Source organism: Amblyomma americanum, chromosome 10 (genome assembly GCF_052857255.1).
Source record: "Amblyomma americanum isolate KBUSLIRL-KWMA chromosome 10, ASM5285725v1, whole genome shotgun sequence".
Taxonomy (NCBI): Eukaryota; Metazoa; Arthropoda; class Arachnida; order Ixodida; family Ixodidae; genus Amblyomma; species Amblyomma americanum.
This window is the reverse complement of record NC_135506.1, coordinates 106,177,657-106,205,589: the sequence shown is the minus strand read 5'-3', so window position 1 is coordinate 106,205,589 and position 27,933 is coordinate 106,177,657. Positions and strand designations below refer to the sequence as shown.

The 27,933-nt window shown below is 46.2% G+C and overlaps 1 long non-coding RNA gene across 1 annotated transcript; it reads right to left on the bottom strand.

The window, feature by feature from the left end:
• Positions 1–22,939: 22,939 nt before the first annotated feature.
• LOC144106355 (uncharacterized) lies at positions 22,940–26,721 on the bottom strand. The gene is made up of 4 exons (XR_013308984.1): positions 26,544–26,721; positions 25,939–25,996; positions 24,911–25,061; positions 22,940–23,065 (listed from the first exon to the last, which is right to left on the bottom strand). It is a non-coding gene; the product is annotated as an uncharacterized LOC144106355 (long non-coding RNA).
• Between the last annotated feature and the right edge of the window lie 1,212 nt (positions 26,722–27,933).

Here is a 27,933-nt window from a genome sequence, read left to right as displayed (position 1 = left end):
GTTTTTTACGCGTCTCGATTTACAAGCGCCGAGCAGCAGAGGAACTCCAAGTGCCGCTTCAAGTGCTAGTTAACCTTTGAAGGAGCCTGGTAAGGCTGGCCAGATAATTGCCGCGATCGATGAAAAACTATGATGGCACGATGGTCGGTGATCATACAAGGCAGTGCGCAGTACAAACAGCACTTGTGTCTTCGCACGTTAGCCCAGCGAAGCATTCCTGGCTGTGCCAGTCAACTTCAAACTACTTAACGAAAACCGTTTGTTAGAGACGGGAGACAAGGTACAAGGCAGTTAAGAAAAATATGCAGATGGCCTAGCTCTGAGTTGAGGAGTTGAGTCTCCGCCTTAAACTACAAAGGCTTTGATTCGATTCCGAGCCTCGGCACAGGTTTTTTTTTATTCAGGGAGTGGGCGGGGTGTTTCAGTGGCACGCATAGATGCCGCCACCGAATTCGTTTGTTAGCCGTTAAGCGCAGGCTCTGTTAAAGGGGCAGTGAGGAGAACTCTATAAAAAAATTTTTTGTTAGTAAAATCTCATAGTTCGGCATTACACGGCTTTCTTGCCGCCTGTCGGAGGGTGAAAGATGCATTTATGTCAAATAAATTTCGATTCAAAGTTGAAAACGTTTTTCTCGCCAGTCCGATCCAGCCTCGGGAACATTATGACATCACGGCGCACTCTTATGATCTTACAGGACGCAGTGACGTGAAACGTGACGCAAGCGCAGACATGATTTCTCGCGGCTAGCGGTGTGGTCTAGCAGCCGAAATAAAAGCTACTGCCGCCGCACGTTGAAGGCATCTATCGGGGGTCGCTACCGTCGCTTCATTTACGTTTGCACCGGCGCCTTGCCTGCGTTATGATGGATCCCGTTTTTCAACCTGACGACGAAGTTCTCTTAAAATCTCTGGCCTGCATTTCAGCGACCTCAGCCCCACAGAGCATGCGATGCTTTTGAGGGAGCACAGTTAGGATAGGAGCCGGCGGGTCGTTTCCCCCTTCCGCCGTGAGCAGCCGTCGTAAATTAAATATCGTAACCCCAGTGCGGGGAGTCGCAAGGGGCCAGGACAAGGTCGGTGCGTCGCGCCCGTTGGAGGCTGGCCGGGGCTTTGGGGTGAACGGATTGCGATTGCTTGAACGGCGCGATTGCACGGTGCAGCAGGCGGCATTGAGGTCTACCACGGTTGCAAGGGCCAGGCTATTTATTTTATTTTTTGCCACAAAAACGAATGGGTGCTCAAGGGCGCTTACGTTTAAAGTTGGCGGCTTGAATGTAAAGTCCACGTTTCAACGGCTTCCGCGCGTTCCCGGCGGTACGGGGTCTACTGGATCGGGTTCTCTCGCCCACTTGTATGTACCTTCAGATGTGTACTGTTAATGAATTAAATTAGCTGAGAGCTCGAAAAGAACAGCTCCGTCCAACTGCCGAAGCTACTGAATGATGTCACAACACGTACCTCGCCGCGGAGCTGAATCGGTCTGGCCGAGCCGGCGGCGGCTGGCGCACCCTTCGCGAAATAGAGGCATGCTTAAAGTCTCCGCCAGTGCGGACAGAGTGCGCCGAAACCGCCGAACGAGTCGGCGGTCAAGCACAGTTGGAGAATAGAGGGTCTCGGTTTGGCTCACGTGACGTCGCCATGCAGCGCGCGCGCGCATTACTCCGAAATGTAAGCACACCTTAACAGAGCCTGCGCTTAACTGCTAACCAACGTATTCAGTGGCGGCATATATGGGAGCCACTGAAACTCCCCGCCCACTCACTGAATAAAAAAAAACCTGCGCCGACGCTCGGAATCGACCCAGGGCCTTTGTAGTTTGAGGCGGATACTCTACCACTCCGTCACGACGGCTCAAGATTTAACCATGAATAAAGGCGCATCTAGTGAATGCACTCTTCCGATGCAGAAGTCTCCGCGCTTTCGCTACGTATATTCTGGCCTAACACAGCTAGGCCATCAACAATTTTTGTTAACTGCCTTGTACCTTGTCTCCTGTCCCTGATGAGCTATTTCCGTTAAGTAGTTTGAATTTGACTGTCACAGCCAAGAATGTTGCGCCAGGCGAGTGTGTGAAGACACAAGTGCTCTTTATACTGCGAACTGCCTTGTACGATCACCAACCAACGTGCCATCATAATTTTTCATCGACCGTGGCGATCATTTGACCAGCCTTAACAGGCTCCTACAAAGGTTAACTAGCACTTGAAGCGTCACTTGGAGTTCCTCTGCTGTACGGCACTTGTAAATCGTGGCGCATCAAAAACAAAACCACGGGGCACGCAAAGCTTATAGACGCGAAGCGCCATAACAAATCTTTCTAAAAAAACAAACCGCCTTTCTAACAAAAAGAAAAGACTTTTTCGAACTGCTAGGAATTCATTAAAACCTGAGCGATGGATTGCATATAAATCAGCTGCCTTAGCCTATTCCCGTGCACTAAAGACTACTAAATTTTCTTTTTTTAATGTAACCCTCCCGAACATCTTAAAGTCTAATCCTAAACGCTTCTGGAGCATAATAAAACCTAGCACTAACGACAAAGTGTCATTACTTTCAGCAACTGGAAATCCCATTCTGGACCATCTTTGTGCCACTTCACTAAATGACTCTTTTGTCCAGTCATTTTCTTCCTCATCCGTTGATCGCCACCATCCCAAACTCCAATCGTGTAACTACTACTGTATGGATCCAATTGTGTTTGACTCTCATGGCATTATACCGATCATTAATAATTTAAAACAAACATCTTCTAGCGGAATCGATGGCATTAATAGCAAATTTCTTCGGAATACTGTTGAATATACCTCTATCATTTTGGAAAGCATATTCTCACAGTCGTACCATGATGGCGTACTACCCGAGGACTGGAAAACTGCTAAGGTCATACCTGTACATAAAGCCGGTGACAAACAGAACCCATCTAACTATCGACCCATCTCTCTCACATCAATACCCTGCAAAATAATGGAACATATAATTCTCACTCACCTTGTTAATTTTCTTGAAGATAATAGCTTCTTTTCTCTGACTCAGCATGGCTTTCGGAAAGGTTTCTCCTGTGAAACTCAATTACTTTCCTTTACTAATGATCTGCACTTCTACTTAGGCTCCGCGTTTTCCACAGACTGCATATTTCTCGACTTCGCTAAGGCATTCGATAAAGTTAACCATTCATTACTTCTATATAAACTCAGCATTCTAAATATTGACCCTTCTGTTCTGAACTGGATTCGCGCGTTTCTTTTTTCTCGCCTTCAGTTTGTGCATGCTAATGACACTAATTCTTCTACCGTGCCAGTTGGTTCTGGGGTTCCTCAAGGATCTGTCCTTGGCCCTTTACTGTCCTGATTTATATTAATGATCTGCCTGCTACTGTTAACTCTAGGATTTGTTTGTTTGCCGACGACTGCGTGATTTACCGTAAAATAACTAACGATTCCGATATTCGCTCTCTCCAGGTCGATCTTAATAACATACTAGACTGGTGTCATAATTGGAAAATGGAACTAAATATTAAAAAATGCAAATCTATGAGAGTTTCACGTTCAAATACTACTTGTCCTCCTTATTTTCTTCACAGTCATCCCCTTGAAAGCGTAAGATCGTACCGGTATCTTGGCATACATATAACTAACACCCTGTCCTGGAAACTTCATATAGAACATATAGCATCTAAAGCAAACAAAACGCTTGGTTATCTTCGAAGAAATTTTACACTTGCTCCATCTTCATTAAAATCATTATTATACATGACCTACGTACGACCGCAAATGGAATACGCTTCATCTATATGGGACCCTGGACAGGTCTCACTGATACAGGTTCTGGAACTGTCCAGAATCGTGCAACTAGATTCATTTTAGGCAATTACCATCGTACATCTAGCGTCACCCAAATGAAAAAGTCTTTAAACCTCCTGCCCCTAGCTACCCGCCGTAAGCACTTCCGCATCTGCCTATTCCATAAGATTTTCTACTCCAATTTTCAACTTCGCTCTCGATGGATTCAACCAGCACCGTTCATTTCTCACCGTCGTGATCATCAACACAAGGTCACAGTGCCTCATTGTAACACAGTGACATGTGCGCAATCATATTTTCCGCTAACTTCTAAAGAATGGAATTCCCTACCCGCATCATTAACTAGCATCACTGATTCAACTCAATTTAGACGAATACTTACCACTCTGATTACATAATGATCGCTTTTATATTTTATTGGAGTGTTGTGTTCTCCACGTATTAGTATTGTTCTTAAACTATTTTATTAATCTGTTCCGTGTTCATTTTGCTCACTTCTTTTTAACCTGCCTCCGTTGTTCTATAGTTTTCTATGAATTGTGCTTTGTTTATTTTTCTTGTTAACAACTTCCCTTCCCCTCTGAAATGTACTTTGTACCTTGAGGGTATCACAAATAAATAAATAAATAAATAAATAAATAAATAAACTCTCCTGGCTGCCTGTGGTGCTGCCAAGCATTGGTTTTCTTTGCTTCCAACATTCAGGTTCTTTTTTCTGTCTTCCTGGTGGGATAGAGGTGCGCTATCGGTTTTAAAACAAGACTTGCTTCAATGTTCAGCCGCGCAACCTTCTTTTGTCGGCCTCAGAGATTTGCAGCTTCCATGTAAAAAGGAACATTCCTCCGAGGTGGCGTCTCTTGTCCTATGACGTCATCACGGTTGTACTTGCGAGATTGCCCTGTGGCGGCGATACCTGTATTTTGGTCCTTGCTATTTTCTGCCTTACAAGAGCTTTGTTTTCAGTTAGAGTGGCGTTTTTGTGATCAGGAGCGTGTATTCTGTCGATACAAGGTAACCTCAATTTCTCCTCAGTGTCCCTTTAATGCGCGTTTATAGTCTGGCGTAATGCGTGCGCGCGCGCTGCACACCAACGTCACGGTGGCCAAGGCGAGGCCCTCTATACTCCAACTGACCGGTGACGCGTTCGGCGGCTTAGGCGCACTCTGACCGCACTGCGGAGACTTGGAGCATGTCTATTTCGCACCGAGGTCGCCAGCTGTGCCGGCCAGGCCAGACCGATTCGGTTCCGCCGCGAGGTGCGCGTTGTGACATCATTCAATAGCTTCGGTAGTTGGGCGGTGCTGTTCTTTTCGAGTTCTCGGCTAATTTAATCCATTCACAGTACACATCTGAAGGTATATGCAAGTGGGCGAGACAGCCCGATCCAGTGGACCCTGTACCTCTGGAAACGCGCGGAAGCCGTTGAAGCGTCGGTTTTAATTTCAAGCCGCCTACTGTAAATGGAGCGCCCTTGAGTACCCCTCCGTTTTTGTGGCAAAAAAATAAATAACCTTGCCCTTGCATCCGTGGGAGACCTCAATGCCGCTTGCTGCACCGTGCAACCGCGCCGTTCAAGTAATCGCAATCCGTTCGCCCCAAAGCCCCGGCCAGCCTCCAACGGGCGCGACGCACCGACCTTGTCCTGGCCCCTTGCGACTCCCCGCACTGGGGTTATGATATTTAATTTACAACGGCTGCTCACGGCGGAAGGGGGAAACGACCCGCCGGCGCCTAACCTAACCATGCTCCCTCAAAAGCATCGCACGCCCTGTGTGGCTGAGGTCGCTGAAATGCAGGCCGGAGTTTTTGCGAGAACTGTTATCGGGCTCCGGAACAGGATCCATCGTAACGCTGGCAAGATGCCGGTGCAAACGTAAACGAAGCGACGGTAGCGACCTCCGATAGATGCCTTCAACGTGTGGCGGTGGTAGCTTTCATTTTGCCTGCTGCTAGACCGCTCCGCCAGCCGCGAGAAATCACTGAGTCTGCGTTTACGTCACGTTTCACGTGACCGCGTCCTGTAACGTCATAAGAGTGCACCGTAATGTCATAAGAGTTCCCAAGTTTGAATCGGAGCGGCGAGAAAAAATTTTCAACTTCGAATCCAGATTTCTTTGAAATAAATGCATCTTTCGCTCCCTGACAAGCGGCAACAAAGCCATGAAATGCCGAACTATCAGACTTTGCTTACAAAAAAAATATGATTGAGTTCTCCTCACTGTCCCTCTAACGTACAATGTACAAACTTGGTCAAAAGTGTTAAGGCTACAGCATTCAGCTGCAGTGAAATCAATGTTCCTAGAATAATTCATGTAGCGGATCATTCAAAACTGTAGTCAAGCAGGAATCTTCTGTATCGCAAGAAGAAACCTGCTAGCATTTCAAGGTCACTCGGTCTTTAATATTGCCATAATGGCTCTGTTATGCGGCTGAAGCGAAAAGCCTTTGGCCTTAAGACTTCACCGACACTGTACATTACTCTTGTTGCAAATGCGAACACTTTGCACACTTTCCAGGCTTCCCCTAGCATGGGTCCTGCTGCACCACGGAATCCAGGTGTTCTTTCTGAGGGCAATAGCCAGGTACGATGGCTTCTCATATTTAGAACTAGTTTTTAAGCATGAAATGCTTTTAGCTCTCGTTCTTGGTAACTGCAGGCAAAAAATCTAGAAACTGTGGAAACGTATAGGGCTGAGGAATCTGTGCACACCTCTCAGACACGTGAAATTTTCTCATCCAAATAGCATGGAGCGGAAAAAAAATTGCCTGCACAGGAGCCCCAGGCACAATTTGAACCTGTGACAGCTAAGGGCAGCTTTGCTTAATGAAGGCTTAGATCACTAGACCATGACCACAACCTTTCACCTTTCATGTTCTAATTAGCACAGCCTCTTGAGCTAAGATTTAGTTGCTGTGTTTTAAATATTCATTACCTTTCATCTGTTAGTTCTGTGCTCAGGAATATTTGGCAGCATTACTGTTGCCAGGGTGGAGTGAAGCCTGAAGTAGAGATAAAAGGGCTCATCTATGTTATCAAAGGCAGCTTGATTTTATTGCACACAAACATGACCTGGTGGCCCATCGCACTGCTCGCTCCAAAGAGAGCGATGTGTCATGTTTTATCATTAGCAGCATTTGCAAGGAATAGTGCAATTTTCCTAGTGTTACATATAGGAGTCCTGAGGAATAGAATTTTAGCAGCTTTAATCTGACAAAGCATACGTGCAGCTGTTTTATTGCAGGTCCACCTCGGGAGCGAAAATTGTCAGTGCAGAGCGGTGGCGCTGGCTTCTTTCCCGAGGTCGATACTTCTTGTTTTGCAAAGAGGCCACAAAACTTTTGTGGGGTTCCCCACAAAAGTGACGCTCATTCCTGGTGATGCTCCTTCCCCGAAGAGCCTTAGGGGAAAGAACATTCGGGGAAGGAACATCACCGGCTCAGTATGCCGGCAATTCCTTAACGCTGGTGCCATGCGGAAGCCACGGATGAGCTCAGAAAAACTAGCAGCTGTGGGCAGTAAGCCTCATTTATTTAAGTACATTTCGTGTCTGACAAAGGCATTTGTTTATTTAAATGTGCATGACTTAAATACCTTTATTTTACAGCACCTGCATGTCTTCAATTTTGTCATGATTAATACTCTTTCAGATGCATTTGATGCATACATCAAAGCTGCACGAGCTGCCGAGGATGAGGAAATGCGGAGAGCAGTTGAATTGCTATATTGCTACCTGGCGGACATGCTGAGGGACATCAAGTAATCATTGCCTGCACCTGCTCCTGTAGTCAGTGACTGTAGTCAGATAAAAATGATAGAATAAAGGCAGCAAGAAAAATTATTTCATTGACTGCAGCCAGGTATTTAGGGCTGGGATGCAGCATTTGCTGCACTGAAGGGTTACAAGTTCATTCAGGTAGCCTACATATTCAGAGCTATTAACTGTACACCAGAGTACGTGTTGCAAGGCCATTGTATCCCCATAACGAGGCCCTCGTATCAGTACGAAGGCTACATGGCCCTCGTATATACGAGGAACGGGTTTGACACGTATCCAATAGCGTATATATGAGGCACGTATCACACGTATATATGTGTTTCGCCGTATCCGTGGAGAGGAACGCGTATGCCATACGAGCACTTATAGATACCAATATATGTGTGGACACATATCCAATAATTGCGGATATATGAGACACATTTAACACTATATACGAGATTTTTCAATAGCCTTCGCAGCCGCCCAATGAGTACAGGTAAGGGCGGGGCAGCCGACACCTAAAAAGAAGCTGCTCGATCTGCGCGAGAAGAGAGATCGCGCAGAGCTACGGGCGCGACGGACTGACAGAGCCGCCGACTGGACTGTCACAACCCCCTGGACGCGGCAGCGCGCCGCCACGCCAAGCTGTATACCGCCCCCAGTGGGCTTCACTATGCCAAAGGATGGTGGAAGATGTCAGCTCGCGGAGGCTCTGACACCCAGCGGCATATCACCGAACCACAGGCAAACTACCCAGCCATTCCTGCCGTGACACCCACGATGAAGGTAGGCGGCATCGAAATGGAGGGGTGAAACAGGTTCTCCCCAACCCTCCCTCTGTAAATATTTTCCAGCGTTTTCTCTCCTCCATGGATTCCAACGACGGAGAGTCCACGAGCGCTGCGGTGACGACGGCAATCCAGCTCGTACAGGCGCAGTGCCAGGGTCATCTGATGAGCAGCAAGGTCACCGGGCACCCGTCCCTGTCCCGCAGCAGGCACCCAAATTTAGCGTGCCGGGAGGGTGTTGTTCGCGCTTACACGCCTTTGTTGGAAGGTAGGGGGGCTGGCTCCAGCCGCTGCAAACTGCTCGCCGGAGACTGCGCAGCTTACGGCCGCAAGACAGCAGCAGGGATCCATACAATGGGCAGCATGCCGAGGCGACTACTCTCCAAAATTTTCAACCTCCGAAAGTTTGCGATGTCAGTGCACGTTAAAGATCTCCTGGCGGTCTAAACTATTCCGGTGCCCTCCACCATGGCACCTCTTTCTTCCGTTCTTCTTTCACCCCCTCCTTTATCCATTCCCTTACGGCGCGGTTCAGGTGTCCAACGTTATATGAGACAGATACTGTGCCATTTCCTCCCCCCCCCCAAAAAAAAAAACAATTATAAGTTTTAATCAAAATCAATGGGGACTGAGCAAACTGACCATATGGCAAAATGCGGAGCAATGCGAGTGCCAAACAGTTCTATCCGGCACCGCCCAAACGCTCGGTTCATTTGAACGTAGCTGGCTATCTTCGGTTGAAACACATTCGCGGTTCGCTTTCAGGCATGCTAACGTTAAGCTTACTTGAACTGCACTAGCGCCTCTGGTCCCGCCAAATTATCAATTCGTTTCGCAGCCGTAAACAAATACGACGTTCGTTTGAACACAGTCCGCTTTCTGCAGTTCAGTGAGGCTTCTCGGCTCTAGAGAGTTTAATATATAACAAGCAAGCATGTTTGCGTGTGCCTGTGCCATGGTATGACTGTATACTCCCAAAAACGACCGGCAGCTAACGAATAGGCTTAAGCCTACTCTCTCTGACACTTGCCGGTGCCAAAAAAGAAGGCCAATGACAACATCTAAAACACAAAGACACGAGGAGGTACCTTCTACTAAGGTGACCCAACTCGCTCGCTGCCATACCAGCAACTTCAGAACGCAAACGACGCCCACCGCTTCCTGCAGGGTCTGTGCGAGCCGCCGCGGTGGCTGAGTGGTTATGGCGCTCGGCTGCCGGCCCGAAAGACGCGGGCTCGATATCGGTTGCGGCGGTCGAATTTCGATGGAGGCGAAATTCTAGAGGCCCTTGTGCTGTGCGATGTCAGTGCACGTAAAAGAACCCCAGGTGGTCGAAATTTCCGGAGCCCTTCACTACGGCGTCCCACATAGCCTGAATCGCTTTGGGACGTCAACGCCGCATAAACCAAACCAAACCAGTGTCTGTGCGCCCTGGTGCTTTTCCTGCAATCACGGCTGTAATGCAAATCAGCTTATTCCAGCAACCGGCTCCCTGAGCCAAAGAGACAGAGCAGAGAATATTCACAACTATATACAAGAAAAAAATCAGGCTTTCGCATTCGCTCGCTTCTGGCTGGCTGTACTCCGGGGACGGCTCGGTTTCGCTCTCCATGTGCGGACCTCGTAAGTTTACCTTCGAAATGTGTATCGATGAAGTTCCCATCAAAAGCGTAGCATGCAAAGAAATAATCTCATGATGCTATTTCGCTCATATCGCTATCAAGAAAGCATCTTAGCCTTGCTGACAGCTCCGAATGCGGGCCAGGCCTAACGCTGTTTAAGTCCGGGCGGGCATTCCATGAACCGAACTGAGTGTCGTCCCTTGACCGAAGAGGTTGCCACACGTAGGGCAGGCCAGTTCCTGGAGGTTCTTATTAGGCCGTTGAGCCTCCTTTGAGGCCTAGGCCGTGAACTCTGAGCTACCGGTACCGCACACCACGCGCGGCCGTTCTCACGGCGGCGCAGCGGAAATGCGAAATAAGAGCGCAACACAGAACAGGACGCTTTGCCCGTGGCCAAACGTTTATTGGGCTCTCCTAAATGCGCTGGCTGCTCGATCCGCGACCCTTGAAGTGTGACGGGGCAAAATGGCGACAACAAAGAGGGAAGAAGGGGGTAATTACCTGACGTCTTCTCGCTGTCGCGGCTCTATGAAGTCTCCCCCGCTCAAGTCCTGTACACGCCGATCTCGGCCCACTTGCCCGTTGCCACTTTCGGCCAATCAGCGACCGCTCCGGTGGCGCCTGTGGTGCACGCTTGCGACCTATTTGAGGAAGGAGGCGGCGCAGCGCTCTCGAGCTGTCTGGCTACTCGCCCGTGGGGAAAGAGGAAAGCGTCCGCTTCCTGCGTCTCTACAGCGCGCCTCGCCGGCCAGGGAAGGATACGGCACCCCGAGACTCCCGCAAAGTAACCCGCCCCTCACCCCGACTTGACAGAGTGCAAGCCACGACACTCAGACGCCTACAAAGGTCATTCATAGCCCCTGCCGATTATGTTGCAAATTCGTTTTTAAGGAAAGGAAATGGTGTAGTAATGGTCTCACATATGTCGGTGGACACCCGAACCGTGCCGTAAGGGAAGGAAGGAAGGCGCGAGTGAAAGAAGAAAGTGCGAAAGAGGTACTGTAGTGGAGGGCTCTGGAATGGCCACATACAACCACATTCTGGTAGAACTGCGCGAATGATGCAACCCCGCCGCGGTGGCTCAGTGGTTAGGGCGCTCGGCTCCTGGTCCGGAGTTCCCGGGTTCAAAACCCGACAGCGGCGGCTGTGTTTTTTATAGAGGAAGAACGCTAAGGCGCCCGTGTGCTGTGCGATATCAGTGCACGCTAAAGATTATTATTGATTCGCCTCCGGCGGATTTGCTACAGCTCTCTTCTCCCGAGCCACCGAGTGAGGCCGAGCTGGTCAGCTAGGATCCCAAGATTCAGGTATGAGCAATCGAGTGGGGCTAATGAGGTTGCCGCCTGCCATGGGCTAGCGGCCATCTAGTATGTCTCCTGCGACCTGCTCTCGACGCAATCAATGTTTACAATCCAATCCAATCGACCACTTTGCGATATTTAACGTCCACTGGCATCGCACAGCCCACGGGCGCTTTTGCGTTTGGCCTCCATCGAAAACGCGGCCGCCGCGGTCGGGATCGAACCCGGGTAATCCGTATCAGTATCAGTAGCCGAGTTGATAGATAAGGCTATCAAGGGTCGGGGCTAGCGAGGCAACGACGCAGCGTCGCTCATCGCTCGAACGTCGTTCCGTTCCTGCTGTTGCGTCAAGGAAATCTCGGTGCTGAAGTGCTTCGTGGGGCTGCTGACGGCCTCGGCGTCTTCTGGCCTATTGTCATCTACTGGTGAGGCCGTTCCGCGAGGGGGGAATTTGGCCCGGTCTTTCCACTTTTGAGCGCTTCATGCCTAATTAGGCTTAGCACAATGACTAGGGCATCCCAGCATAGGTCCGGTAACCTGGTTCGCCAGTTTGCCGGCTGAAAATATGCCGTTGAAGTCTTGTTTCCAAAATGGTGTGAAGGACATCCCTGTGGTGCTGGTGCCCGTACGGAGATAGTTTCATTAAAATAAAAAATTCACGTCTGATCTAGGAGCAGTTGAAGGCTACGACCAGCCCCCTACCTTGAAATTGCTGAAGTTCGACCTTTCGGCAAAAGAGGAATTTTGTGCAGATCACATGATTTGGATTGCATTGCAGACTTGCTGCAGTGCACTTCTTTGGCCTCATTCCCGGTAAAAAGCGTTCATTCCCGAGCAACTTGGCGGCGTAAAAGGAATAATGCGCGGTGTGGATTCCTCCGCTACACGAGAGGAAATTCTTGCAGATTTCCATGAGGCCGGTGTTGGCATCCTTTCAGTTTACCGCTGCAACAGGGAGGCTGGAGGCTCTCGTATTCCAACTGAGTCAGTTATAGCGACTTTTGCGGGGCCCTCTTGTCCATGTGAAATCAAAGTATGGCCCATTGTCTACCGTGTCGACCCACTGCAGCCCCGCAGGTCGCAGCCCCGTCCATTACAATGTAAGAACTGCTGCCGTTTTGGTCACAGTGGGAAATCTTGCAAGTCCGCAACGCGCTGCCGCGTTTGCAGCGGTGATCATGCTTCCGACGTCTGCTCTTGTGAGTCATTTAGCTGTTGCCTTTGCCACTGTAATCACACAGCTGAAGATCCCACCTGCCCGAAGCGTGCCGATGAGCAGTCTGTCTTGGACATTCAACGCGAACGGCGCTCACGCGCAGATGCTTATGCCCTTCTTGACAGACGGTAGAACTCGTACGCAAATGTTGTCTGCACAACCTCTGCTGATGTGGAGACAATCTTAACAAAGTTGGCCGTCGCTGCGATAAAGAAGGCCGTTGCTAGAGTACTTGACCGCATATTAATACATTCAATGATGCATTATCTCAAGTAATCTCCGCGCAGGCTGTTTCATCGGCGTTAGGTAACCTAGCCTCGTCAACCGGTTCTCCATCCAATGTTCCTCCTGATAATATTCAACCAATTGCCCCTTCTGCATCCACGACTGTGAGCGTAAATGTCTCTGACCCAGTCCCTCTCTCTAATGCTTGTGAGTCAGATATTGAAGTGACAACAAATTTCTGAAGAGTCGTGCTTCCTCTTCTCCTTCTAAATCAGATCATCTGCATGTCAAGGCCAAGAAAGGTTCGTCAGGAACTGCAAAGAAATCAGATGTGTTGAAAGAGGCTGCTGCTTCATTTTTAATGCAGTAATCATGACGGGTATTTCGGTTCTGCAGTGGAATTGTTGATCTATCGCATCTTCTTTCCAAGATTTGCACCAGCTTATTCTTCATTTTTCTCCAGATTTTATTTCACTACAAGAATCATGGCTCTCTCCAAATCGTCCTTTTGCAATTCAAAGTTACTCTGTTTTTAGAGCTGATCGCCCAAATGGAAGGGGTGGAGGCTTGGTAACATTGATTTCATCAAAACTGTACCATCGTGCTAAAGTATCTCATACATTCATGCAACCAGATTGTGAGATTCTTGCAGTTGACATCGTTGTGCCGCAGTGTGCCCCTGTTACAGGTGTGAATATCTACTTCCCCGCCGGTGTCCGCAGCACGGACGAGCTAGATGCTTTACTGCGCAACAGCAAAAATGTAGTTCTGGCTGGGGATTTCAATTCGCACCTTGTTATATGGGGTGTCAGGACAGACTACAGGGGGCAGTTACTTTGGTCTTGGATGTCAGCAAATGGTCTGTGCTGTTATAACAGTCGCGCCATAACTTACATGAGGGCAAATTCTCGGTCAACTATTTATTTAATCTTACCTGTCAGTAGTATTGGCGTATCTTCGTGGTCTACAATTGACCACGGTACGTCAAGTGACCACTATTCGATCACTTTCACTATTGCATGCAGCCCGCTTAGGGTGTCCGGTTACGCACATAAATTGGTCAATACTACACTATTCAAGAAACTTCTAGGTGAGGCTGTCTCGTCGGTAGTTTTCTCGGTTAATTCTGACCGCGGTCCTCAAGTTTTAACTTCCGTGTTAGACGCCACTCGGCGATCAGTCTTTACGGTTCAGTCAACCATTAAAAATAAGACTCCTTCGAATTGGTGGAATGAAGCATGCGAAAAAGCTTATCGTCAGAGGAAAGCCGCATGGAAGAGCCAAGCGCATAACCAGCGCCCTAAGAACTGGATTGATTAAAAATTCTTTGCAGCATCTTTTTAAAGAACAATATCTAAGGCTAAGGATGATTACAATGCAAATCTGAACACTTATTTGTCCAACCCCAGTCAATCGCAAATCTCTCTATAGATACACGGAACGTACTAACATGCTGCCCTCTTCTCATATCACTCTATCCACTGTGTTGCCCTCTCGGGATGAAAAACAACAATTGGAGTCCATAGCTCAGGGCCTTGCTGTGCGTTTTCTTGCTCGCACTGCCTTTCCTTCGACCCCATCATATTCGAGTGCAGATTTTACTGAGGTAACTGCATCTGATTTAACGTCTATAGTAAATTGTCTGCAGTCTGTTGCCACTGGGGTTGACGGAGTGACTGTTGGCATGCTGAAGATACTAATGCAAGACTTTGCCCTGGACCTATTGCAGATAGTTAACTCGTCTTTAGGAAAAGCCTGGATTCCACAAAATTAAAAAAACAGCGAAAATAGTTTTATTGCTAAAAGACCAGACAAAGCGGTATGAGCTCGACAATATTCGGCTGATTGCTCTTACATCAAATTTGGTCAAGCTTGTAGAACGGGTAGTCTTCAGCCGCCTCACAAATCATGTTCTGTCTCTTCGAGACTTCAGTGAGGCTCAGATTGGTTTTCGCAGTGGGTGCTCAATTTGGATCGCGCACATAGACTTGGACAGCCGTATTAGGGTTGCTATGATGCAAAAAAAGGTATCTGCTTTGGTTACTTTAGATATTGCTAAGGCGTATGACAGCGTAGAACACAGCATTTTGCTTCAAAAACTAGCTGATGTAAAACCTCCTTCGTAGCTCTTTGCGTGGATAAGGGAGTTCCTAAGGACCAGATCTTTTTTTGCTCTAAGGGTACGTTAAATTCTAACACATACGTCCAGTCTAGAGGTGTCCCACAAGGCTCCGTTCTTTCGCCGTTGTTGTTTAACATATTAATGCGTGATATCTCTATTCACCCGGAGGTCAAAGTTTATGTGTATGCTGATGATAGTGCTTTTTTCGCTTCTGGCAAAAATGTTCATATCCTGTGTCAACTGTTGCAGGAGTATTTAAACGCTCTTGAAGTTTCTCTCGACAGCCTGATGTTAACCTTAAATGTCAACAAATGTGCCGCCCATGTCTTTCCACCGTCATCCCCTCTCTACATTTCTTTGTCGTATCATTCTATCTCAATCCCGCAAGTTGATTTGGTTAAATATTTGGGTATACTATATCACCCGCAGTTAGACTGGCGGCCCCATATTAAAAACATAGTGTTTAAAGGTGAGCGTGCCCTTGGTCGGTTGGTTAGGGTCAGCAACAAAAAATTTGTCATGCGTCGGGACACTTTGCTCTTTCTTTATAAGGCCTATGTGCTGCCAATACTTGAATTCGGCTCTGTTCTCTTTTCTGGCTGCCCGAAGTACAAGCTTCAACCACTATTTGTTATGGAACGCCGCGCTCTGCACCTTTTCTTAGGTCTGCCTAAATCAGTGGCGAATGCTGTGCTGTACTTGGAGGCGCGGATACCTGATCTTAATTCGAGGTTTCAGCTTCTTACTGTGCGGACGTTTTTAAGGTCTCTGGATCATGTTCCTGGATTGGATAACCTCATTTTCGCAATGAACCCATCTTTATTCTTTTGTAATTCTTGGCCTAGGTACATGATTCCTCAGGTTGTGTTCACTAATTCCCTGTTTTCAAAAATTTCCATGTCAATAAATTCTGTAGTACCAGTTATCCCCCGCCGCGCTGGCCCTGTGATCTCCTTCGATGACACCCTCCAGGTAATGCGAAAGATCTGCCTTCCAGTGTATTAAAAGGGCTTATTGAGGAGTATCTGGATAACATTCCTGTTCATATAACCGTTTTTACAGACGCTCCCAGCAAAATGAAAGGGCAGCCCTCGGCATTTACTCAATGGCTCTCGATTGGAGTTACTCATTTACGACCCCAGACTATACCCCTATTTTTGTAGATGAGTTTCTGGTCATTGAGGTGGCCTTAACTAGGATTCCTTGCAACATCTTTCAGGTTATTATACTTTCAGACAGCCTTTCCGTCTTGACAACACTCGAAAAATCGAGGGATACCCCTATGAGCCGCTCCCTTCGATTTTTTCTTCCACCACATATTACAGAAGCTCGTTTTCAATGGGTCCCTGGGCACTGTGGCATTGTCTGTAATGAGAGAGATGATTTTTTAGCTATGTCCGGCCTTGGGGAACCTATTGTCCCATTCGTACCCAATACTGTCTCCTTGACTGCAGCATGCTTCCAATGGTTCCAGCACCTCCAATACTTGAGCCATGAGCCTCTCCTTGCTGCAGCGGATTTTCAACACCTGGCATTTCCTTGGAGAGTGGAGAGGTGCACTTCGAGGAAATGTGAGGTGTCCATGACCCTCTTGCGTTGCAGAATACCGCGACTAATCCTCTATTTATGCCGATCAGGGTTATCGCTGACCAACCTATGTGAGTCTTGTGGCGAAATAGAGTCTATAGATCACTTTTTCCTCTCTTGCCGGCAACTCACTTCACTGTAGAATGTACTTGGAGGCCCCCCTCGCTCGGTTGGGGCTCCCTATATCTATTCCGATACTACTCTCCTTTGGCGCAAGTGCCAAGGGGTATGCCTTGAAATCTGTGTGCGATTTAATTCACGGGTATATAATTTCATCAGGTCGATTCTTATGCTAAAATGTTAACTCACGGCTCTTAACTTTCCTTTTTCTTTCACCTTTTTTCTCCAAATTTGCGCCTTTTTCACAAAATTATCCAATTATTCTGCTCCTTACCCATGTGTAAATTTGTATCAACAATGTACCCTGGCCAATCCCCCACCGTGGGTACGTGCCATTCAACCAGAGGCCATCATCATCATCATCATCATGGCTACCAATAGAGAATAACGTTACTTCTGAAAACACATATCGTTAATGATGGGTGTGCAACGTTCAATCTTTTGATGTGGTTGAAGCAGCTGAATATTAGGTAAATTTCCGGAGAGAATGGCTTGTAGGAATGCTCAAACTTACGTTCTACACTCTATTCCTCGCCTTTAACAGACTGGGGCTATTACTATCCAAGCCAACCTAGAGGGTGCGGCGCCTTTATTGCAATATGCAATATATTTCCTGCTTAGTACTCTGGTAAGTGATATAAGACCGATTTTGCTGCCGCTTCTTGAATACATTTGTAAGTTTTAGCCCGCGAAAATCTCAGACGCACCAGTGAACACCATCTTTTTTTTATTGCTCACTGAAAGTGCTAGTTCCATCAGTGTAACATTGTTGAAGCGCACGCATTTTTTTATACCTTGCGGCTGTCCAACTGGTCGGTTCCTTGATCGGGATGAAAGTGGCGTGGTGGGCGTTTAAAACTGGCAACAGCTGCAGCCATGTTGTTCGTCGCACCTTTCAGAGCTCGCGCCATCAGCCACGGTCTACCATACCCGCGTACCAGAGTGTAAGAGAAACCGTTTGTCATCATGTAGAGCAAAAAGGGTGGCTGAACAGTGCGTGCATGGGCGTTCAAACCATCTTCGGAAGACATTCATATGTACAGCACTGAATGTACGAATGTCAAGCATATGAAATGTGGGTACTCATCTCTCTCCGAGGTGAGAAACTGCTAGAACTAACCCATGAAATTCAAATTGCAGGCTGAAAAGCGGGCCTCAACAGCTTCTCCGGAAGGTTGAGAAATCAGTCATTCTTTAGGACATTTGCTTCGGCAGGGGACTATGTACTATAGACAAGCACGCTGAGCTCTCATTACTATCTGTGAGCGGAACAACTACCCAAGCAGCGAAGGTAATTGACCCAATATTGGCAGGGATTGTTTCACGCTGGTCCTTTGCAGGCCAAGCATTTGCCAATACATTACCAATATACGGCCGATTATCTGTTTTGCTCGGGTGGATTACTAAACACCGCACAAGTATGTGCGAAAAAAATATTGTGGGAAAATAAGGCTTCGCCTGCCTTAAGGGTATGACGTGAGTTCCTTGAAGGCTCCCTACACTACGGCACCTCTTTCTCTCTTTCTTTCACTCCCACCTTCAACCCTTTCCTTACGGCCCGGTTCCGGTGTCCACCGACATACGTGGGGCAATTACTGTGGCTTTTACTTTGCTCAAAAACCAATTTTCATTTTCATTTTTTCCCTTCAGCAGCCTGGGGGCTCTGTTTGCATATCATTGTGCTTATTTGCAGCCTTCATAGATCATATATCGCGGACAGTCCTCGTACCACTCCTGGTGCATGGTGCAGTAATTAAGCTCACCCAGTACCATATTTGTTCCACGGGTTCGATTGCAATCACTTTTTTTATGCAATGGAAAAATATCATAATGACAAGTGGTGATCATACAATCGCGGCTCCTTGATGTGATTCATCATGTAGCGCTCAATGCGGTCTTAAGCCAATGCAGCATGGAAAGCACACTATAGCGCTAATTTGCGCCTATTTGCTTCTACTTATTTCTTTGCGATGCCAACAATCAGGGACGGTAATCATTGCAGCTTCGTGTAGACACCGTAACAAACCAATCGGATAATTCCTAAGGTGTGCACAGTCGAAGCTGTGCTTGAAATTTCTCTTCAACCAAGTCATCGCACAACACTTCCGCAAACTCACCCATGCCATTTACACTGCGGCGTTGAAAACCAGGACGCCAAGAGGATACTGGCGATGTACCACTTGTCAAAAACCGCCATCCCTGCAGAAGTGACAAGATGTATACATGGTGACATCATAAAAGAAGCGCTGAATAATTGTTTTCATCGCGAGTCAAACTTGAGTGGAACCCTTTAATGTGCGCTAAAATATAATCTAGCCCTTCATGATAATAGCATCGTTATATCCTATGTCAACGCACTCAGTACTTTACACGTCCAAACCGGAAAGATGTGTCATACTTAGCTTTGGTTATATATCCGAGTGGTCATATAACCGAGCATTATATCATCAGTGTGGTCGTTATATGCGAAGTGGCATACTAAGGTTCCTTTTATCCTAAGTAAGCAAAATTTGGTAGCGTGGTGGGCAGGTTGCCACCTCTCTATGTGGCAGATGTATTAAATGAAAAGAGGAATAATCCAGGATTGAGAAGGGAGAGCAGCGTCTGTGCAACAGTTTACCTGCGTGTTCCACATGCGTAGCCGACAGGCTGTTCCACAGTTACGCGATGAATATTCAATGCCTCAACCCAAACCCTACCGAAAGATCACTCCTGCTGAAATATCAATTAGAAATAGCCCCATGCACTGTAGTTCAGAATGCCCGCGCCACACTTACAGCATCACCGCCAGCACACAGGGCGCACCAGCCCCACAAGTTCAGGGTGGACAAGGTGACAAAGCAGCTATATGCCCAGCTGATATCGGACACGTTAAACACCCAAATCACGGGTGGCTTCCTGCGAAGACGAAGCACGAAGCCATATACGGTATGTTTCAACGTCAAAAAGCTTTCAAAAATCGGCTTTTTGGGTAAAAATTTGGCTTTTATTGCATAGTATTACAAGTGTTGCCGGACGCCCAAAACCCGTTGAATCATCTTAAGTAGTAAGCTGGTTAACTAATATCTGTTAAAAGTTTAAATATAATAATTGTTTAACCAGGAGAGTTAGGTGACAAGTAGCAATTGCAGATTTCTAACCAGCCGTTAGTTACAGCAACACCATTTTTAGCAACAACCTCAACAAAATTTCGTTTTTTTGACTAGTTACGTGCACTGGACGGGTTGCTGTGCCTGCATGCTTTCGAAAGCATACGTATTTTGGCATGATGCAGCCAAATTTTGCCGAGCCACAGCTGCGAGGGTAATCGCGTTTTAGAATTTATAAAAACTGATATGGCTATTACTAAAGACCAGCTACAAATCTTTAATTGCAGCTTGACACCTAAGTCTGCTAGTTACAAAACTAATTACTCAAATTTCTTTAACCAGCTTACTACATAAAACTTTCCACCAATTTTCTGGTGTCCGCCGGCATTGGTAACACTACGCCTCACAAGACATTTTTACCCCAAGCGAACTATTTTTGAAAAATTTTTAATACCCCGGAGCAGTGGCTCAGTGCATAGGGCGCTCGGCTACTGATCCGGAGTTCCCGGGTTCGAACCTGACAGCGGCGGCTGCGTTTTTATGGAGGCAAATCGCTAAGGCGCCCGTGTGCAGTGCGATGTCAGTGCACGTTAAAGACCCTCAGGTGGTCGAAATTATTCCGGAGCCCTCCACTACGGCACCTCTTCTATTCTTCTTTCACTCCCTCCTTTATCCCTTCACTTACGGCGGCGCGGTTCAGGTGTCCAACGATATATATGAGGGAGATACTGCGCCATTTCCTTTCCCCAAAAGCCAAATAATATTATCATTATTAAAATTTTTGAAAGTGTTCGTTGAAACACCTGCTACCTTCTGGCGTACCACGCTATAGCCGTATCTCCAGATTCCTATGACGATCGAAGATACATGGCACACACCCTAGTGAGCAGAAGCCCGGCAATATCTCATGGAGGAGCGAACGTCGGCTCTTATCCACAAGTCATCGGGAAGCTACTTTGAATTACATTGATTCAAAAGCACCTTCTCCTAAAGAACTTAATTTTAGAAAGGCTTTCTTGCGAGATACGCATATACTTGTATTCACAAAATACTTTCATGTTAAACAAAATGAACACCACACGAAACGTGGCACCTTTCCTAAATTTTTCTATAGCTTTTTCTCGTGCTCCGTATTGCCACCTCAAACAACTAAGTGCTTAAAACTTTAAAAAGGGATATGGTGAGATGTGGGATTGCCATGGTTATTTCTGAAACAAGAAAAGAATTATTAACGCCTTGGCAAAAAGCTTATAATCGTAAATAGTGGTGTTCTTTCCCTCGTGCCTCGTGTAGTGTAAGGGAGAGTTCTCGGGCTGTAAATATACCATGCCAAATAGCATTGTATCAAAGATCAGACCACTTTCTTGGAATTTTATTATTTACCATGCAGTCGGTAATAATTATAAGCACCCTGAATTCGAATCGCGGAGAGTCGTCCTAAGGCGACTAAGGATATGCCGGAGGCCGTAGGGGAGGGTTCCAGATAATCTCAATCACTTAAGGTTAATTAACGGGCGCCGACTTGGACAGTACACGTGCCTCTACATTTAATCTTAACCAAAATGCCACTGCCGCAGCTGGGACCATACCAACGCCTCTCGGGGTCAGCAGCCAAGCATCATGACCATCAGCCACCGTAGTGGCTGATATCCGCTGACTTCTGTCCGCAATAACGGTTCCATTTTTCATGCGTGCAGCTCATCCCACAGCAATGTAGCCTTAAACAGATTCGCTGGGACTCTTTCCCCATCACCTCTTTACTCGTTTTAGTGTGAAGCGAAGCACTGTCACAATAAACACTAAACACCTTCAGTGAATCGAAGGATTCCGCATGCGCGTTCAAATATTATGGTATACAGCGAGCTATGTACTTACCAAGCGCTGTTTCTGCAGCTGCCAGAGCTCCGCAGAAAAGGTCCACCTGGACACGTTATTCGAGCTGTGCGCCGCAGCACGTCACCACTGGGACCACACGTTAGCTCGGCGCCAAGGCGCGTCCTAGCGATCGAGATCGGTCCACCACGACGCAGCAGCACAGAAACGATATCCTGTCCGCTGTCTGTTGTCACCATGACAACGAAGGACCGCCGTCTCTTTGGCCCCGTCCTGTGGGGTGCCGCATATAGTGGAACATGTCACGAAGCAGGTATAAAATACGCAATCCAGATCCCCCAGACAGATTACATACACGCGAAAAAGGCACTAGCAGCAGTGGCGTGCGTACGGTTGCAGCATTGTATCATTTCATTACACGACCTTATCCGTGTTTACTATTTCTCCTCTTAACTACAACCTAGAAATATGGAATATTGATGAGGCAAAACATGTATTTCCGCAGAAGAATCCATACTTGGGCAAGATGGTATAGCGTCATGGTGATTCTAGCAGCCCAAAGGGCACGGCTGTTCACTGCCATCTTCACTTCAATAAACTGCAATTGCGAGTCAGCGCTTGTTTTGTCGGCTTTCATGACCCTGTCTTCCGTACACTGTAAAAAAAAAATCCTTCAAAATGACGGGAAATACCTTGGCAGCTCTATTTCCAAGCATTTGACCGTTAAAATGATGGCACCCCGTCATTTTAAAATGACGGTGCTTTTTCATCATTTTGATGTTTTTCTTGTCAATCTGAAATACAACTGAACCGTCAATTTGATTACATTTGACCATCAAAATGACGGCAGAACATCATTTCTAAATGACAGTTTTTCCATCATTTTGACGTCTTTCTTGTCAATCTGAAATACAACTGAACCGTCAATTTGATGACATTTGACCATCAAAGTGACAGCAGAACATCATTTCTAAATGACAGTTTTTCCATCATTTTGATGTTTTTCTTGTCAATGTGAAATACAGTCAAACTGTCAATTTGATAGCATTTGACCGTAGCAGTTACAGCAAGATGTCATTTCTAAATGACAATGTTTTTTCCTGACTTCGATGTCATTTTTATCGATTTGAAAATATAGCCAAACTGTAATTATACCACTGATTGTCTGCGATGGCAAGCTGTCAATTTTAAAACTGTTTTTATGACTTCAAGACTTTTTGCAAATTTGAAATTATCTATAACTGTCAGTACAGCATTTGGCCATCAAGGTAATAGCAGGCTGTAATTTCGAAATGACTATGCTTTTAACCATTCCAAAATTTGGCTTGTCAACATGAAATGCAACTGTGTTGTCAGTATGATGGCCCAACACGACAAGTCTCAACATAATTCTGTGTCAATATATAGTGTGGTGAACCTGACCACATGAAAGTCACTTGCAGTGGGCAGTACCTCATAAACCATGCAACAAAAACAAATTTACATTTCTACTTGCACATTTATTCATAAATTAAAGTGCATTCAGCAGGCTCAGCAACTTTGGTGCGATTCCGCAGGCCCTGCCTTTGCCGCGCCCTTTCGTTGGGTTGCTCTGCCCAAGGTACCTGGAAACAAAACGAGGATAGAATAAATCCATGCTCCATAAACTGTGCCAATCACATACTCTGCCTACACGCGTGAAATGCCATGAATGTGTGAACTGCACTACCTTCTGCAACACACAGTATTGCGAAATTGAAAGACGAGATTAAAATCAGGTAGCAACAAATGTGAGCACACTAGTAGTGCGCTTAAATAGCTACATATACATGCACTAACAATAGATGATGTACCTAAATGTAACCATTATTATAACTCGTAAAAACAGCCCACAATTGCACATACACACCGTATAGTATTTCTAGTAACAATAGGTGCTCATCATGTACAGGAACCATACACAGAGTCTAGAAACCATAACTATGCAAGAGCATTTTGCTGCATTTCAGTGTTTTCAGCTATCAGCCGCAAACATAGGTCAGTATTGATGTAACACCCTGATGTCCAGGTATAGGCTGCAATTGCACATGTGGCAACCATGCATACATTTAAAAACCTCATTATCATGCCTCATCATCTTACCATTTGCACAATGCTCATTCTAATTTCTGTGCCCTTGGCCACAAATAAGCGGAATTTCACACCTGAAATCTTCTGAGCAATCAACAAACCTGTCACGATGATGAATGTCTTAATTTTGTTTCTTTTACACTGCAACTGTTGACACAAAGGGCGGCCAACTTCTCAGGTGCCAACATAGCAGACGGCTCTTTCACCTGTCCATTTCAAGTACTGAGCAATTCTGGACAAATATGGGATCACAGCATAATTTTTTTTGAAAGGGGCTAATAACCCTGCCAGCCCCTAAACAATCACCAGGTGAAAGGGGAAAGTGCCATGTAATGGTTGTGACAGTACCTGTGAAGCAGTCCTGCCTATGCGTCACGTCTCCCGTTTCAATGCAAAATGAAATCTGACATTCACCATTGCAAAAGGTTTGTTGAGTGCCCAGAAGGTGAGGTAGAGAGCTCTACTTTCTCGGGGCTGATTTTACACAGGCTACAGCGAGCACTGCATCAATGGTAACAAGGGAACCTGAGGCCTGTAAAAGTGCAGAGAGGCATCCGGCAACTTGCCACATGTGTGGACGCAACCCATAGTCAGACACACTGTAATGTTGCACTAGGACATTAGCCAGTGGACACGATACATAGTAGAGCGACTTAAAATAACTGCATTTACACTTAATCCTCGCTCCTATTTTTCCTGACGTCGGTACTTATAAAAGTGCTGCACACATTACATTTAGCAATAATTGACAGTCGCCCGTCCTATCTGGTTCTTCGTTCTAGCCCCTTTCTTGCAGTAGCCAACCAAAAAAATAAGCAAAACACTGAAAAGTGTTATCTAGATGCACTCACAGGACACGTGACCAAGTTTAGGCAATGCAAACTGCCAGCCTGGTGCATTCATCACATGACAATGATCAAATCCGCAATTCTGCAAGTGTCAGAATACCAGAACTGGGTGCAATTTAAAATTAAAAGTCCGGCCTTCATCTCGCAATTGCCAGAGCTAGCCAATGTGCAAGGCTTGTTAGCATGTACTGCTGGCAAGCAGCACTATGTCAATAATCTTACCATTCTACTTTCTAAAGACGCCTGTGACTGGCAAATCACCATACAGGTGTGCCAAAAAAGCAACACGGTGCTGTGCCAGAGAACGAAGAAATGCACGAGAGGAATGTATGTGACATCAGAATTTCAGGGGAACAGGGCAGAACTGATCATTTGCAGGCACTGCCTAAGGAGGGCGAGTGCCTTTCCTCAGGAAAAAGAAGCCTGCTGCTCACACTATTGCCTCGGATTCCGATTGCTTATCAAACGCATCATCCACATTCACTCATTTACCTCTGCAAAAGCTCCATGGTGAGGGGGCAGTCGGGAGGGTACGCAACGTTGAACACAAAGAAGGCACCAAGGAGGAGGCCCATGGCCTTCTCAAGACTTCTTGTAGAATCCACTGCAACGATGATCTTCTTTATGTCCCCCATGCTTGATCCTGCAAGGAAAAAAATTAGTCACACGCAAACGCTACCCACTAAAGGGGTGATCTAATAATTCGAGTAACTCTATGGCCTTCGATGTGTACACTGAGAGAAGCCGAATTCAAATGTACTCGTAAAAAGCCATACTGGGTCTTGTTGCTAGGCCTTATGGTACCCTGGCAGTAGACAGACACATGCAACATGCCCTCCCTTATCAGTGCTTTACACGCCACTAATTATATCTGTTGAAGATGCTTGCTTCATGTAAACATACTACATAGAACTTGTTTATGGAAAAAGCTTTACAAATATTGCACGACAAAAAAGAATTAACTTTGTCGACAGAATACTTCGTTTTTTTTTTAAATAATGGGGAATAGTGATGAGGTAACGAAACTTGGGCAAGCACCGAGGCAACTTTTCAAAGGCCCTCCATTTTGTACCTAGCCTGCCATGACATTGATGAGAAAAGCGAAGCTCAGCTTCGGTCATGCTTTCTAGCAGAACGTCATGCTTTTGGCAAGTCAAAAGGCCGCACATTAGTCTCGATGAACAATGGCATATCAGCTTATAGTGCGGAGATTGCCCCACCCTCCCCACTTATCAACAGTACTGCTACTGAGTTCCAAATTTTTGTACACTCTAATAAGAATGGAAAACTACTGGCCAAACTTGCACATTGTTATCATGTTTAATTATTAAACAAACTGTACATACATAAGATGAAGCAGCAATTAAGCCTTTCATCCAGGGCTAGCCTCATTCTTAAGTTTTGAATATGTCCTACTAAGTAGAGTGAAGTTACACAAAATCAGGTTACATCGTAGAATAATAAAATACACTGTACAAGCCATGTTTTGAGCCAAAGTTCTATAAATGACAAATACATACCAATCACAGCAAGGTGCGGAGTTGATGGCAGTCCTTCCAGCCCCCCTTCAGCTGCATGCTGGGAATTCACAAGCCACATGTTATTAGAGTCCAGAGAAAACATCAGTGATCAGATACATGCATCTCAATAATAAATCATAACCATACTTCCAACGATCCTGCTGTCATCAAGGCACTTTCTACACCTCGAGTACAGTATCATTTCAGCAGAAATGGATGAAAATGCGGTATAAAATTACAAGACTACAAATTTACTTGATTCAATAATTCCCAGCTAATGGATACGTCAGTCGAAAGAAATTTTTGGCCCTTGTTTGAGGCTTATAGGCAATAAGCTATAAAAATGAATAGAATTTATTTGGAAATAACTATTGCTGAAATAATTAGGCCCATATCTTAATGCTATACAAGGAAGAAACTGCACACTATCAGTACACGAACTAAACACTGAGCTGCCCCATCGCCACCGGACACCGACGTATGGGGCTCGGTGTGCCAGGAAGCGAGGAACAACAAAAAAGAGAGAGCGTAAGAAATAAAACAGAAAAAAGCTGATCAGTGCACGAAAAGTAGTCTGCTTTTTATTGACGAATACTTTTACGAACCTACGACAGTAGTGCCGACACCATGAATTCAAGGGAGCTGCAGATGGCCAGCATGGTAGTCATAGCACATGTCTTGGCCTGAATTACAACTGAAAATGTAAAAAATGGTTTTTACGACAATTTTTACTGCCCATTAAGCCCATTCATAAGGTGTTCTGCATTTAAACAGAGGCGCATGGCGCGCTTCTCGTTTTTCGTCTTTCCCGTTTGACGCCGGCGGCTCGTCAAAATAGATAAAAAAGTGGCCGTCAAAATGACGGTTTGTTTTTACAGTGTACTACTATATTAACAATGTATTCTCGTGGGCTATAATTACTTTCCTCCTCGTCGAAATTTGGTAATTGAAAACAAAACAGCATTTTTTGGTGAACTTAGTCTCTCACTAACGAAACCATTAGGAATAGTAAAAGGTTCTTCTGCCAGAAGCTGCGCTACAATTATTTTCATCCGCCACCATTTTTATTTATGGTGCCATGCATTCCGCCCTTATTACTTTTATGAAAGTTAAGCATCCAATATCGGAATTCTTGCACTCTTGCTGGCAACCTCAGACGTCGTTTAAAGGAGGAGATCAATGAGGCCTAGAGGTCCTAAGGCAGGTTTGAAGATAAAAATCGATACCCCTAATATGCACTGCACATGCTCGTTAATATCTCTACTGTGCCTCCAAATGTCAAGGCCCTAGTTCAAAAGTAACAGCGCGCAAGCAGAACTTACCTCCTTTTGATCAAATAACTAAATAAACTAGCGCAAGCCTCGGTGACCAAGCAGCGCTTCTTGTCATTGCCAGAAGGTCGGAAGAAGCCTCCGGGTACCCGGACTGCAGACCCACCCACAAGCACTCTGGATACCAACCTCTTCAATACACGTGTACTGAATCAATAAGATAAATAAGGGTGTATCGGAAAACGCAGCTCACAGAATTGCTGGGTCACTGCCTATATTATACACGGGGCAGCTCCTGAAGTTCAGGGTGGAAAAGCAGGCTGCAAACCCGAGAGTGAGTGCACAAGTCAGGGGTCGCCCTACAAAACTGTGAAGGCGGCCTCAGATTTTTGTTGGGACGTCGCAATCAATCACACTGCTTGCGACATTCCCCCATGCGATGCTAGACAACCAGGTGACATCATGACATGTACACGCCATTGATGGCCGAGGTTACTATGAGAGGCACTTGCAACATAGTGTTTGAGCTGTATCGGAATACTGTGAAGTCCGGAAGAGGTGATCGGGACTGCATCACCCCTGAGCAAAGGCATACATTCGTTTCATTTAAACAGCGTTGGCTGACATGCTTAGTCGGTAGTGGAATTCCTTGAGATTATGTTGCAGAAAGGGTTCGAAGCGTTATGTTGCTTAGAGACAACGTGTAGGCCCATGCAAACACCCA